General features: G+C 48.8%; 1 protein-coding gene across 2 annotated transcripts in view; it reads right to left on the bottom strand.

Moving 5' to 3' along the window:
- The window catches only part of EZR (ezrin), a 164266-nt gene that overhangs the window by 52223 nt on the left and 99886 nt on the right, over positions 1 to 12157 (bottom strand). Inside the window, exon 1 of one of the 2 annotated variants that reach the window (XM_049695458.1) lies at positions 11176 to 11193. The exons of the other annotated variant lie outside the window; for it this stretch is intronic. The gene's annotated coding sequence lies outside the window, so the exon portion shown is untranslated. Of the gene's footprint in view, positions 1 to 11175; positions 11194 to 12157 lie in introns of those variants that run through there. 2 annotated transcript variants of the gene reach the window in all.

The following is a 12157-nucleotide window of genomic DNA, read 5'->3' as shown; positions in this document are numbered from 1 at the left end:
CAGCCATATTTTGCATATGCATTTCTCATGTCTTACATTACTGAAAGCATTAAATCTTAAATTACATGCTACTGTACAGGTTTTTATCTCCCCACAAAAAAAAATTTATACTGTCAAACTTATGAATGTTTTAAAAGGATTTTTCAAGGGTCATTTATTTTCACCCGATGGTAGAAGAACCTAAGCCCCTTCCCAACCGCTGCCCCCAACCCCGTTCCGCCCAACACGCACACAAGACTGAACTCCACGGAATCTATGCAAGTTGCTTAGGGCGGTGATACCGAATCAGGTGTGTATTAGAATCACTCACGGATTCCCTCTCTAGGAAACCCTGGGATCTTGTTTTTAACAAGTCTCCAGGTGAACCTGATGTACCCAAAGATTGGAGAACCACTGACACAGGTGTGGCAGGATCTTGACAAATGTTACTTACCTGGCCTCACCCTTCACCCTTCTTTGGTGAAGTTATTCCCCCATCTTGTAAGTCATGGTTTTGTTCACGTATGATCATCAGTGCCCTGGCAGGAAGACAATAAACCTGGAGCCGGGAGTCTTAGATACCATTCCCCGCTCTCGTTTCGACTAGCTATTGACCTTGAACCACTTGTGCCTCATTTCAGTGTTTTGGTTTTTCAGCCAGAGGAGGGAAATCCAACGTCTACCCACGAGCCCAGGTGAAAGGCTGTTTGTTGGTATGTTGCTTGGAGTTCTTCAGGCAAGGTTACACGAAATCGAGTTAAGGCAGCCCTCTCAGAAGCTTTAGACGCAGACAAGGACGAGAACTGTCTGCACGGAGCACCCACGCCCCCTGATTGCAGGTTGCCTCTGTCAGGTCACTTTGGAGCCTATCTCCATGCTGGTGGCGGCCTAATCTCAAGAAAAAGCTCACAAATAGCACGACAGTCTCTAGCCTCCATCACTTGTAAAGAATAGGCCATAGGCAACAGGGAAAGAGAGTACCCTTGGCAAAATGATGACTTGTGTTATCTTGCAGGACTCAGTAACCTGGGTGAAAATTCAGGACAGTGGGTGCAAGAGCACGAGAATGAATAAGGACTCAGACGGCCTGAGACGGGGCCACTCTGCATTGTGCCTAGAGATTTTTAAGGCTTTACAGGACAGGAATCTAGGAGACTCTTGGCACTATATTGATGGTATGGCTTATATAGTTTGAGTCCACTAAGAATAATTCTGGCCACTAGGTGTTCTATTTTAATTGTTTCTTTGGCTTTTTTAAAATTTGGCATAAATAACCTTAATAGTTTTTATGTAAAAGAGTACTAATGACAACACTTGTTTGACTAATAAACTCCCAACTATTGTAGCTTCTTTTAGTATTATTTTTCTTATCTCTGATCAACTTATGAGATTAAAAAAAAAAGTTTCCAGTTTACAGCCATGTTGTATGATAACATAGTGGACAGGACCTTGAACATCCTCTATTCAGATACCCACATTTAACAGAGGAAAGAGCCCCACAGAGATTAAATTGTCTGTACTCCTGCACCCAAACTTCTCTTGTCAAGATAGCCAGCAACCTACATCTTGCTAAATCAAGGGGCCGGACTTCTCTGCCTCACCTTACCCTTCTCCTAAGCAGCCTTGGACACATGTAGCACTCCCTGGGAACATTCTGTTCTTAGCGTTTCTGTTTTCTCCTCCCCCCCTTCTCCTGGTTCCCCCTCTGAAGCTGGCTCTCCTCTCCGGTTCCTCCTCCGCCGCCGTCTCCCTGTGGACTCGGCTCCCAGCTCATTCCTGGGCCCGTATCTATGCACACTCCCTTCCTAGGTCATCTCATCTGCTCCAAGGCTTAAATAACATCTCCAGCCCCGACCTTTCCCTAGAGCAACGACTGTGTACTCGGTATCTCCAGTACTCTGGAGTTCTTGAAAACTGCCCCCCTTCCAACCTTCCCCTTGGCCCTAACCCTAAAGGTCAACCTGAATTCCTCTCTTTCCCTTGACCGCACTCCATCCTCCACCCGTTGTGCATCCAATCCAGCAGACCTAACAGCCCTGTTTAAGAGTACCTCAGATGGCGTCTCTCCCCTGCCAGTGGGTTTTAGAATAAAACGCCAACCCCTTCCTTGTTCCCCACCCACCACCCCGTGTGCCCCGGCCCCTTCCCGCTTCCCCAGTTCCGTGTCCCATCCTCCCCGTGTTCCAGATGCTCTAGGTGCCTGCCTCAGGGGTCTCATACTTGAGGTTCCCTCTGCCTGGAATGCTCTTCCCCCATCTCTGCCAGCCTGGCCTTTTCCAGTGTTCCAGTTTTTTGCCCAAACACCACTTCCTCTGAGAGTACTTCCAGCTCCCCATGTGAAGTGCTGCCTTAGGAATCATTCCCTGCCACTTCACCTGATCTACTGTGTTGAGAGCACTTAGCACTGTCTGCTATAGACTTGCTTGTTTGTGTCTTTTTTCCTGTCTCTGGCACAAGAATTGAACTCCTGGCTCTCTTGTTCACTGCTATGCCCTCAGCAGCTAAAACAAGCACCTAATAATTGTTCAATAAGTGTTTGCTGAATAAATAAATGAAGGAATGAACACTGCTAGTTAGTACCAAAGCCAGGTTACTCAGATTAGTTTCCTTTCCAACATACCATACTGCTGTCTCCCAGATTGCTAACCATGGAAACGGTTTACTTACCTAGATTCCAACTGTCCAAAACACCATTGAAAGCCAGATGAAGGGGGGAAAATATTAGAAAAAAGGGTCCATCTATTTAGAAACTTTCTAGGTTTCTCTTAAAGTTTATTCATTCCAATTTTAGTTGGGATTCTAACAGGTTTGATTAGCTCTTTTCTGGGCATGGCAGATTAGAAGGGAGGGTGCAAGGGACAAGCAGACACCCTGACAGCAAAGAGGCAGAAAGACTACACAAAACAGACAGTAACTCAGAATACAGCCAGCTGGGGTCATGTAGCCCAGAGACAGCGTTCCATTCCTCGGGAGTCCCGAGGGCACAAAGTAGAGCCCAGGCCACTGACTGATATTCAGATGGGTAGTTTTCTCAGAAAAGGGGTCTATTTATGTCTGGTCTTTGCTATCGGGAAGCATATTATTTTGTAATTTTTAAAATTGGTGTAAATCATCAAAATAATTCAATAGACAACTATGTACCAACTATCCAGATTTAACAATTGGTAATATTTTATCTCATTATTTTCAGATTTTTTTAGAAAGAAAAAACACTAAAACCCACTAAGCCCTCCGGAGGAGGAGGCCTCCTTCTGAAGTTGCTGTATCTCCTTTATGCGTGGTTCAATGTTTTATACGAAAAAATCCACTTATGTGAAACAAATTAGCTCCCAAATAAATTAGATTTTTTAATTTTGGTGTTTGGTTGCAGAATATAAACAGTAAACATTTAAAAATCACCATGAATTTTTCTTCCTTCTTCCTTCCCTCTTTCCTTCCTCCCTTCTTCCTTCTTCTTCTTTTTTTTTGATTGTCAAAAGCTAACTTAATAAAGCAGTTAATGTGCTGGGAACGCCCGGCGCGATACAGACTTTTCCACGGGCGTCTGCACCGCCGTCCACTCACATCAGGTGCTCCTCGGAGGTTGGGCCATTCTCTGCTTTCTCGGTATCTCGAGCACCTAGAAGAGAACCTTGCACGTAGCAGGAGCTCAGTAAATATTTATTGCACTGACTCGAACACAGAGGCGCCCTGGGTGTTCTCTGTAGTGATTACAATACTCACTGAGTATTAGAGGTCTGAATCCTAGAGATTTGACATGTAACCTGGAAAACTGGCACTTAAAAAACATAAAGCTGTTTGCTAACAGGGCAAATTTCTGTAGCAGATGATAGATGTTACCTGACCCGGCTGGATCCTACCGAATAGCAAGAGACTCACTCCGGAATGAACTCATCTTTATAACATCTTGAGGAATGCTTTAGGCTGAAACATGGACCGCATGCTTCATTTGACAAATATTTATTGAGCTCCTACCCCTTGTCAGGCAATTAGCTATAGGGGGAGCAAAACAGATGAAACAAACCCCTGAAGCTTACACTTAATTAAACTTGACCTTTGGCTGTTTGGAATTTACCAGATTCTCCATGAATTTCTATGAACTTGGCAGTGCCACTTGGCCAATCTGCAATTCCAAGCTACTTCTTCAGACTGGGTCCTCGAGTGACCCCCAACAATTTGATTCAGGAATGCATGGACGGCAGGGCGGTGGAGTCCAAAGACAACTGTTCAGTCTGGAGCTGGTGCCAACTCTGCCATTAACCGTGACTGGTGGTGCATGGCTTCGGACCACGCCGCAGACACAAGGCCAGCAGAGCAGGCAGCTCAGCTGCAGGAGGGAAGCCGCTGGACTGGAGGAAGGTGGTCGCTGCAGGCGGGGTGCGCCGGCTGCCCCTCAGCTTTTGCTCCCGGCTGCTGCCATGCTGGAGTGTGGGCCCTGGCCTGTCACACGTCTAGCTTTCAAGAAAAGCTTGAAATCCTGATTTTCATATGAAATTTCCCAACTTTTAAATGTTGGCAATGAGTTAAGATTTTTTTTCAAAACACCATGCAAGCCAGACGAAACACATCTGCAGGCTGGATGTGTGCATCCCCTGCACTCTCTAGGCCGGCTTTGTCGTCTGTGTTCACAGGGGTTCCACGCGGGGCCGTGATACCCCACTCAGCTCCAAAGCGCTGGTGCTGCAGGCACGCAGCTCCTGCATGGCGGCGACGCTGCTTGTGGGAATGCTCTCCGTGTGTCTGGGTGCTCTAGAAAACGCACAGGCCGGCCCCAGGCCCTGGCGCACAACCTTTCCATCCCACACACGCACAGAGTCAGTTCTTGGGGTCACGCTTTCCATGCTTAGAATTGTTACAGCTGGCAGCTCAAGGCTGTACACTTAAGGGATGTTGGAGAAAAAGTTCCCCTTGTTTGTGGTGGACACAACCCCCTGAATGCCTGGCTGAGACTCATCCTCCCTTCTGCCTCCCGGGGCCGGTCCTGAGCAGCGTGCCCGGCCCTGCCCTCCCATCCTCCCTCCCACACGCACGCTGGGCAAGAGAGAGGGGCTTCCGGTTTCTGCACGTTTCCTTGTCCGACGGCTGTGTTTTGCATCTAGACTAGCAATGCCCCACACCCTCGGGACTGGCCGACTCCTCTGGTCGCTCATCGCCGTCGCTGCGAAACCTGTTCTGAAAGACGACCTAGAACAACACCTAGTGGGTGCTGAGGGCAGAGTCACCACCACCACATGCCCCTTTCTTCTTCTAAAGACACCTGACAATCTTAGAACATGTTTCTCTCCCCGGGCCCACCAACAGCAAGCCTGGGACGTTAGGCACGTGTTTCCCAAGACTTGCTTTCATTTTGAAACGATTTTTAAGAAAGAAAAAGCAAGGCAGTCCACCCACAATCAGAAAAGCTATTTTAAGCCTCAGGGCGGAATTTGCCAGGGTTGACATCCTGGATTTCCTAGGATTGGGGCACGCGCTAACGGGTGGGTAGGGGTGAAGCTGATAGGACTGCTGGGCTCCTGAAGCTCAGATCTCTGGGGTCCTCTGTTCTCTTCCTCTTGTCCCAATGCCTGGCCCATAGTCTTCTAGAACTTGCAACCAAGAAGACCCCTTAACTAAGGAAGCCCTTCCTGCTTTCACATGGAAGACAGACTATCTCCTTGCCTCTGAGGGACGAGGGGAACATGTAGGGCTCCCCTGTAACTCTGATGGAGAAGGCCTCACGTGATCTGACTGGTGTGTTTGGAGGGAAGAACCTGGTCACGTGCAGCCTGGCTCTGTGTTTGCGTGCATGCGTGTGTGTGTGTGTGTGTGTGTGTGTGTGTGTGTCTGTGTCCAGTCTGCCTGCCTGCAAAGAGGACTGCTCTGCCCCTTTAAGCCATGCATGTTACAGGGCCTGGCCTGTCTGGGAGGGCTGTGAGGTTCAGGGCTCCCTGTGAGGGGGCACATTTGTTTAATCCTGTGGTTCGGTTTTAGAATGGCCGCTCACTCACAGATCTGGGCCACATTCCCTGGTAGCGGCTTTATCAGCAATAAAGCTCTCGGGTTTTCAGAACTGGGATGGGGAGAGGAGCCAGTTTACTGGGCACCTTCAGGCTGCAACACGGGCCTCTAATCTCTCTCCCCCAGTCTGTTCCATGCAAGTTGAAAAGAACGATCATCCCTCAAGTGTCATTTCAGTGCCATAAATTTCCTGCTCCTGTTCTCTTTACGCCTCCTGAAACAAATGAAAATGTCCTCTTATTAAAGACTTCAAGGTGCTCTCGGACAGCAAGGCTTTTTATCTGAATGCTTTTCACCTCCGCAATATCTGAGTGAGAGCCTGGGCTCCGTTCTAGCCACGCACGCCTCACACCCTTCCCTCCCATTTCCCCTCCATTCTCTCTTTGCTTCTGTCACTTTCTCCATCAGGGACACCCATCTTCAGCAACTGTATCTTTCCCTTCTTTTAAAACACTACTCAGAACTCAAGCTGTCCCTGAATAATAAATTGGACTCCGTTCTCTCTAAATACTCTACCAACTCTCAAAATACTTGAGCTGAGACTTACTTGGTCCAAATATTTATGCTATGGCTAGTTGCATCAAAGAGCACTTTTCATGAGTAAAAGTGTTTTAATTTGAGGCAGGAACTTGGTTATGGCAACTTGAAGACATTTGTCCTCATTCCCTGGTATCTACATTTTTCTCCCATCAGTGTGATTGAATGGACCAGGATGTTTTCTTTTGCAACTCCCCATAGCACTAAGAGTTCTTAGCAAGTAGCGGCAACCAGGATGTTGCAATGGGTGACTCACTGAACATTTCTCCCAGAGACCTGTCACAGAACATTCTACGTATTAAAATGGAATCCAGGTCTTTAGGCTGTAATTACTCTTTTTTATTCCCATTTTCCATTTCCTCACCATCCTTGTGTGTTTAATGCATATCTCTTTGTTTATATGTGTTTTCTGCACAATGTATGTTGTTCTGTGTACACACACTTTTAATTTATATAAATGATATAAAGTTGTGTATCTCCTTCTGCTTCACTTTTCCCCACTCAGCACTGCTTTTATTACCCACCCAGCTTGCTGAGGGTTCATCTAAACCCTTGCTGCTTGCACCTGCATGATCCTTTGTGTGTGTATCCACCGCATGTCACCTGTCCCCCCTCCCAGATTGGACATTCAAGTTACCTCCACAGAGGCCACAAATATTGCATACAGATCCCTATGGACCTGAGAATTTCACTGGCTCATATGTCTAAGAGGACTTGGATCCCAGGAAGATGGTCTTATAACTTATCATCCAGACAAGGACAGTCTAGAAGAATGAAAGCAGCTCTATTAATGATCACATGGGGACACGAAGCCTAAACCGTGACTCTCAGGCAAACCGAGACGCGTGCTCACTGTAGTCAAAAGGTCTGAGTACGTGTAAATGGAACAAGGACCTCCCAGAATGATTGCCACACCTGCACTCCCCCAGCAGGGCAGGGGGGTTCACATCTCCACGTCCCACTACACTTATTTGGTGCCATGACGATAACTATAAAATGCCTCAGGACTGTTGAAATCTGCATTCCTCTGATCACCAACATGTCTGACGTCTCTATGTGTTTGCTGGCCTTTCGGATTTCCTTATTTGGAAACTGTTCCTTTCCTTTGCCTACTTTTGTTGGGGTTTTCTTGTTGTTTGCGAGAGTTTCCTATGTTTTCTGGTTATTAATCCCCTATCAGTTTTAGACATTGCAAATATGCTCTCCATATTTGGAATTAATTAATTTTGTCCATGGTGTTCTTTCTAACCAAACTCATCAGTTTTCTTTTTTCTTTTTTTTTTTTTTGCGGTACGCGGGCCTCTCACCGTTGTGGCCTCTCCCGCTGCGGAGCGCAGGCTCAGCGGCCGTGGCTCATGGGCCCAGCTGCTCCGCGGCATGTGGGATCTTCCCGGACCGGGGCACGAACCCGCGTCCCCTGCATCGGCAGGCGGACTCTCAACCACTGCGCCACCAGGGAAGGCCAAACGCACCAGTTTTCTTGTCTTTATACTTTTGTGTTCTTAACATTCAGTTTTAGAAGGACTTTCTTTCCCCAGTTTCAGAAAAACATTCTCCTTCATTTTCTTCTATTAGCTTTTTAGTTTTACCTTCCATATGTAGGTGTTTAACCTCCCTGGAAGTGTGGTCCACCCTTTCGTGGAATTAATAGGGATGCAGTTTTATTTTTCTCCATACAGAGAAGCAGTTTCCCAGCTCATTCAGTTCACCATCCTTCCTTTTCCCTTGATTTGTGGTGTCAGCTTTATCGCGTGTGACGTTCCCCTGTGTTCCTGGGTCTACAGGTTCTCTGTTCTGCTCCATCAGTCTGTGCGTGCTTGCATCCTACTGCAGGATGGCTTTGTAGTAAGTGTATCTTAATAGCCCATAGGGCAAATTTCCCCTCATTATCAACAAAGCTCTTCATGAGATCCCCTTATAAACAAATGAATCTCATAAAGATCTCTGCTGGAATACGTCCAGAAAAGGTGGAGCTGCTCCATTTAGATATTTTGTCTTAACCTTGTTCTCTTACTATCATGGTCTTCGTTTGATCATTAAATGTGAAGGATTCTTTACAAATTTTAAGTTTTTGTTATAGAATTCAGAGTGCTATTTCATTTCTACTCAGTTACAATTGTTGTGAACGTTTTTAGCACAAAGGTCTAAGAAGGTGAATGTAGCTGTGTCACCTGAGGAGGGCACCTTTGCTGCTAAGGGACCAGGACTGGGCCTGGCTTGCCCATCGTGTGGATAAATGGCAGAGCAGCCTAGCCTCTGCGCCCCCAGTCACTCTGGGAATGGTACGAGAATCCTTGCTCCCCCTCCAAGACCTCTGCCTGGCAGGCCACAAGTGAGGGCACTCAGTGCCTGCTTGGCACTCATACTGGTTATTAATGTCTGAATCATTCTTTCCTCCTTCCCACCCACATCCTCTGGTCTAATCCCTGACAATTCCACCCTTACCCATCTCTTCTGTTCCAGCCCGACACCCACTGATATTTTCGCAGCCCAGTTTCCAGCCTTTACAGCCCTTTGCTCCCCCAGCTAGAGCCACTTGGTCCACACTAGCCCTGTGACCCCAAGGGTCAGTGTGGACCCAACACCTTGGGACTGGGCACCACGACACGCGTCTGAGCAGTCCAGCTGGCCCTGGGCTTCTACATCTTGTTCTCATGTTGCACCCCAGATCTGGTCACTCATGTAACCGATCTTATTTTCTCAAGCATCTTTTTTTAAATTCCTTGATAATAATCCGTTTTATTAATATGCAAGGGAATGATAAAATTACCAAAAAAATTCTTTTTTTTTTTCAACTTTCTTTAATGGCTAGCTGGGCAGAGGACAGCTGGGTTCTCATCTCTGCCTTTGCATTCAGTCGAATAGATTCAATAGAATAAAGTTTGCACGTGCTTTTTCATCATCTGACAATCATTTCAGGAGGCCCAGCCAATCCGTTTCAACATTATATGTCAGGCTGCCTCATGGAAAAGTCCTCTGTATGCTCATGCAAGAATGAGAGTGTAGGGCCTCCCTGGTGGCGCAGTGGTTGGGAGTCCGCCTGCCAATGCAGGGGACACGGGTTCGTGCCCCGGTCCGGGAAGATCCCACATGCCGCGGAGCAGCTGGGCCAATGAGCCATGGCCGCTGAGCCTGCGCGTCCGGAGCCTGTGCTCCGCAACGGGAGAGGCCACAACAGTGAGAGGCCCGCGTACCGCAAAAAAAAAAAAAAAAAAAAAAAAAAGAATGAGAGTGTAGAAGGCAAATTGGACCTTACTGTTACTATGAAAATAGTTTTGACTTCACAGACCCACTGAAAGGGTCATGGAGACCTCTATGGGTCCTGGCGCCCCACTTTGAGAACTGTTGGATGCAATCATATGAAAGTCCTGATATTCTATCGTTTCCATCTTTACTTAGTAAGTTCCAGTCCTATGCAAGGCACTAGACCGGTCCTGATTACTGGAGCCTTGTTTTATTTCCTGAGCCTGTGTGCCTGCCAGGTAACCCCCTTCTCCAGGTGTTCCAGACCCTTTGAGAACCTGGACGATGCCTTATTCGTTTGATCCCACTTCCAAGGAACTGGAATTTGGGGTGAGGGTCCTACCACCTGTCGACCCGTTTCCTGGATGCAGATCAGCACAAACGTTACAAATCACCTGTGTCTGTTACTCTGCGAGGTGGATGCCCTGGGGAAGAATTTGAGGCCCAGAGGCCAGAAGCCAGCAGAGCCAGGACTGGAGCCAGACTGTTGAGCAGCAAAGCCCTCGCTCTCCCTCTACATCACAGACCCCTGGCCCCCACCTCGACCCCCTGTCCTGCTGCCATCTGTACCCGAAGCAGGACGAGGCCGCACAGAGGTGCTCAGCGCCTCTCTCCCCGACAGTCACTATAATCCGCACATTCTTTCCCCTCTATCTGTCCATTTACAAAACAAACATTCATCAGGCAGCCCGCTCCTGTCTGACAGCTTCCACATGATGGAGTTTTCAGCTCAGCATTGACAGAGCAGACAGAGCTCCAGCTTGGACCATGTCACGCTCACAGACCTTTGGGGCTCACTCAGGGCAGAGCCCGCTGGAGTGGCCAGGAAGCGCTGGCACCTGGAACCAGGCCATGCACGGGGCCAGAGGGGCAGGGCCCGGCAGGGCAGAGGGCACAGTCAGGCGGGCTGGTGTCCCGGAGGCTTAGAGGGGGGTGATTGCGAGTGGCAGGATGCAGGTCCAGGCTGGAGCCAACCAGACTGAGGGAAGGTGCAGGGCCCATTCTTCAGGTCAGAGGGAGGACTTGAGTCCCTGTGAGGGGACGAGCAAATGAACGGAGGGCCCTGCCCCAGAACACCCAGCTGCTAGACGGTGCGGCAAGATGGAGACTGGGGGCCCGGGCAGTGCTGTTATAAGAACAGGCAGAAAGGGGGGCGGACCAAGGCTAGCTTGGTGTCACGTCCAGCAGAGGAACGCGTGCTTCATGGAAAGATGGGTTCCGGGCCCAGAGGGAACAACCTGGGCCCCTCATTGAGGAGGGCTGCTGGGCAGATGCTGGGGGGCAGACACAGCCTGACCATCACTGCCCCCCTGGCTGCAAACCCTTTGCATCACCCCACTCGTCCCTCCCCACTCCCCTGCTTCACTCCCTCTCACAGGCCCATCTCAGATGTGCCTTCCTCTGGGTCTGAGTTTGTACCTTTCCACTGGCCGGGTGTGCTCTTCAGCCCCTCCATCCTCCACTTTCTCTTCCTGAAGACTACTTCTCCTTTAAGAGCAGGTGCAAAGACAGCAAGCTTTTCTTTTTCCTTTCCCAGGCCTTCCCAGTCAGTTTTCCTATAGAACAGACAAATTCCTATAATACTTGCTATATACCCCTATTAAAACACTCCTCATTTTGCCTAGCATATTGGTTTCCTGGGGCTGTCATAACAAAGTGTCACAAACCTGGTGGCTTAAAACAACAGGAATTTATTGTCTCACTGTTCTGGAGGCCAGAAGGCTGAAATCAAGGCGTCAGCAGGGCCGTGGTCCCTCAGAAACCTGTAGGCTAGCATACTACCTTGCTTCTTTCAGCTTCTGGTGGCCCCGGGCATCCTTTGGATTGTGGCTGCCTCACTGTAGTCTCTGCCTCGTCAACACGTGGCTGCCTTCTTTCTGTCTCTTTTCCTCTCATAAGAACATCAGCCATTGCTCTGTGGGACCCAAGTGAACCTGTAGGTTTGACTCCAGAGGGGGGTTGAGCATCAATGTCCCCAGTACTTCATGGTTGCTCTTTTTTTTTTTTTTTTTTTTTTTTTGCAGTTCCCAGGCCTCTCACTGCTGTGGCCTCTCCCGTTGCGGAGCACAGGCTCCGGACACGCAGGCTCAGCGGCCATGGCTCACGGGCCCAGCCACTCCGCGGCATGTGGGATCTTCCCAGACCGGGGCACGAACCCGCGTCCCCTGCACCGGCAGGCGGACTCCCAACTGCTGCGCCACCAGGGAAACCCCATGGTTGCTCTTTACTGGCCATTTGCCAGATTCTGCTCCCTCAGAGCGCTGTCTCCCAAAAAGGAGAGTCATCTGGGACCCACCAGCCTGCACTGAATTGATCTGGTTGTGCCTTACACACACACACACACACACACACACACACACACACACACGCCTAATGATTGATTGATTGCTTAGAATGAGTT

The sequence above is a fragment of the Orcinus orca genome, chromosome 12 (genome assembly GCF_937001465.1).
Source record: "Orcinus orca chromosome 12, mOrcOrc1.1, whole genome shotgun sequence".
NCBI classification, from domain to species: Eukaryota; Metazoa; Chordata; class Mammalia; order Artiodactyla; family Delphinidae; genus Orcinus; species Orcinus orca.
Note: the sequence above shows the minus strand (reverse complement) of the source record. Positions and strands in the feature narration are given on the sequence as shown.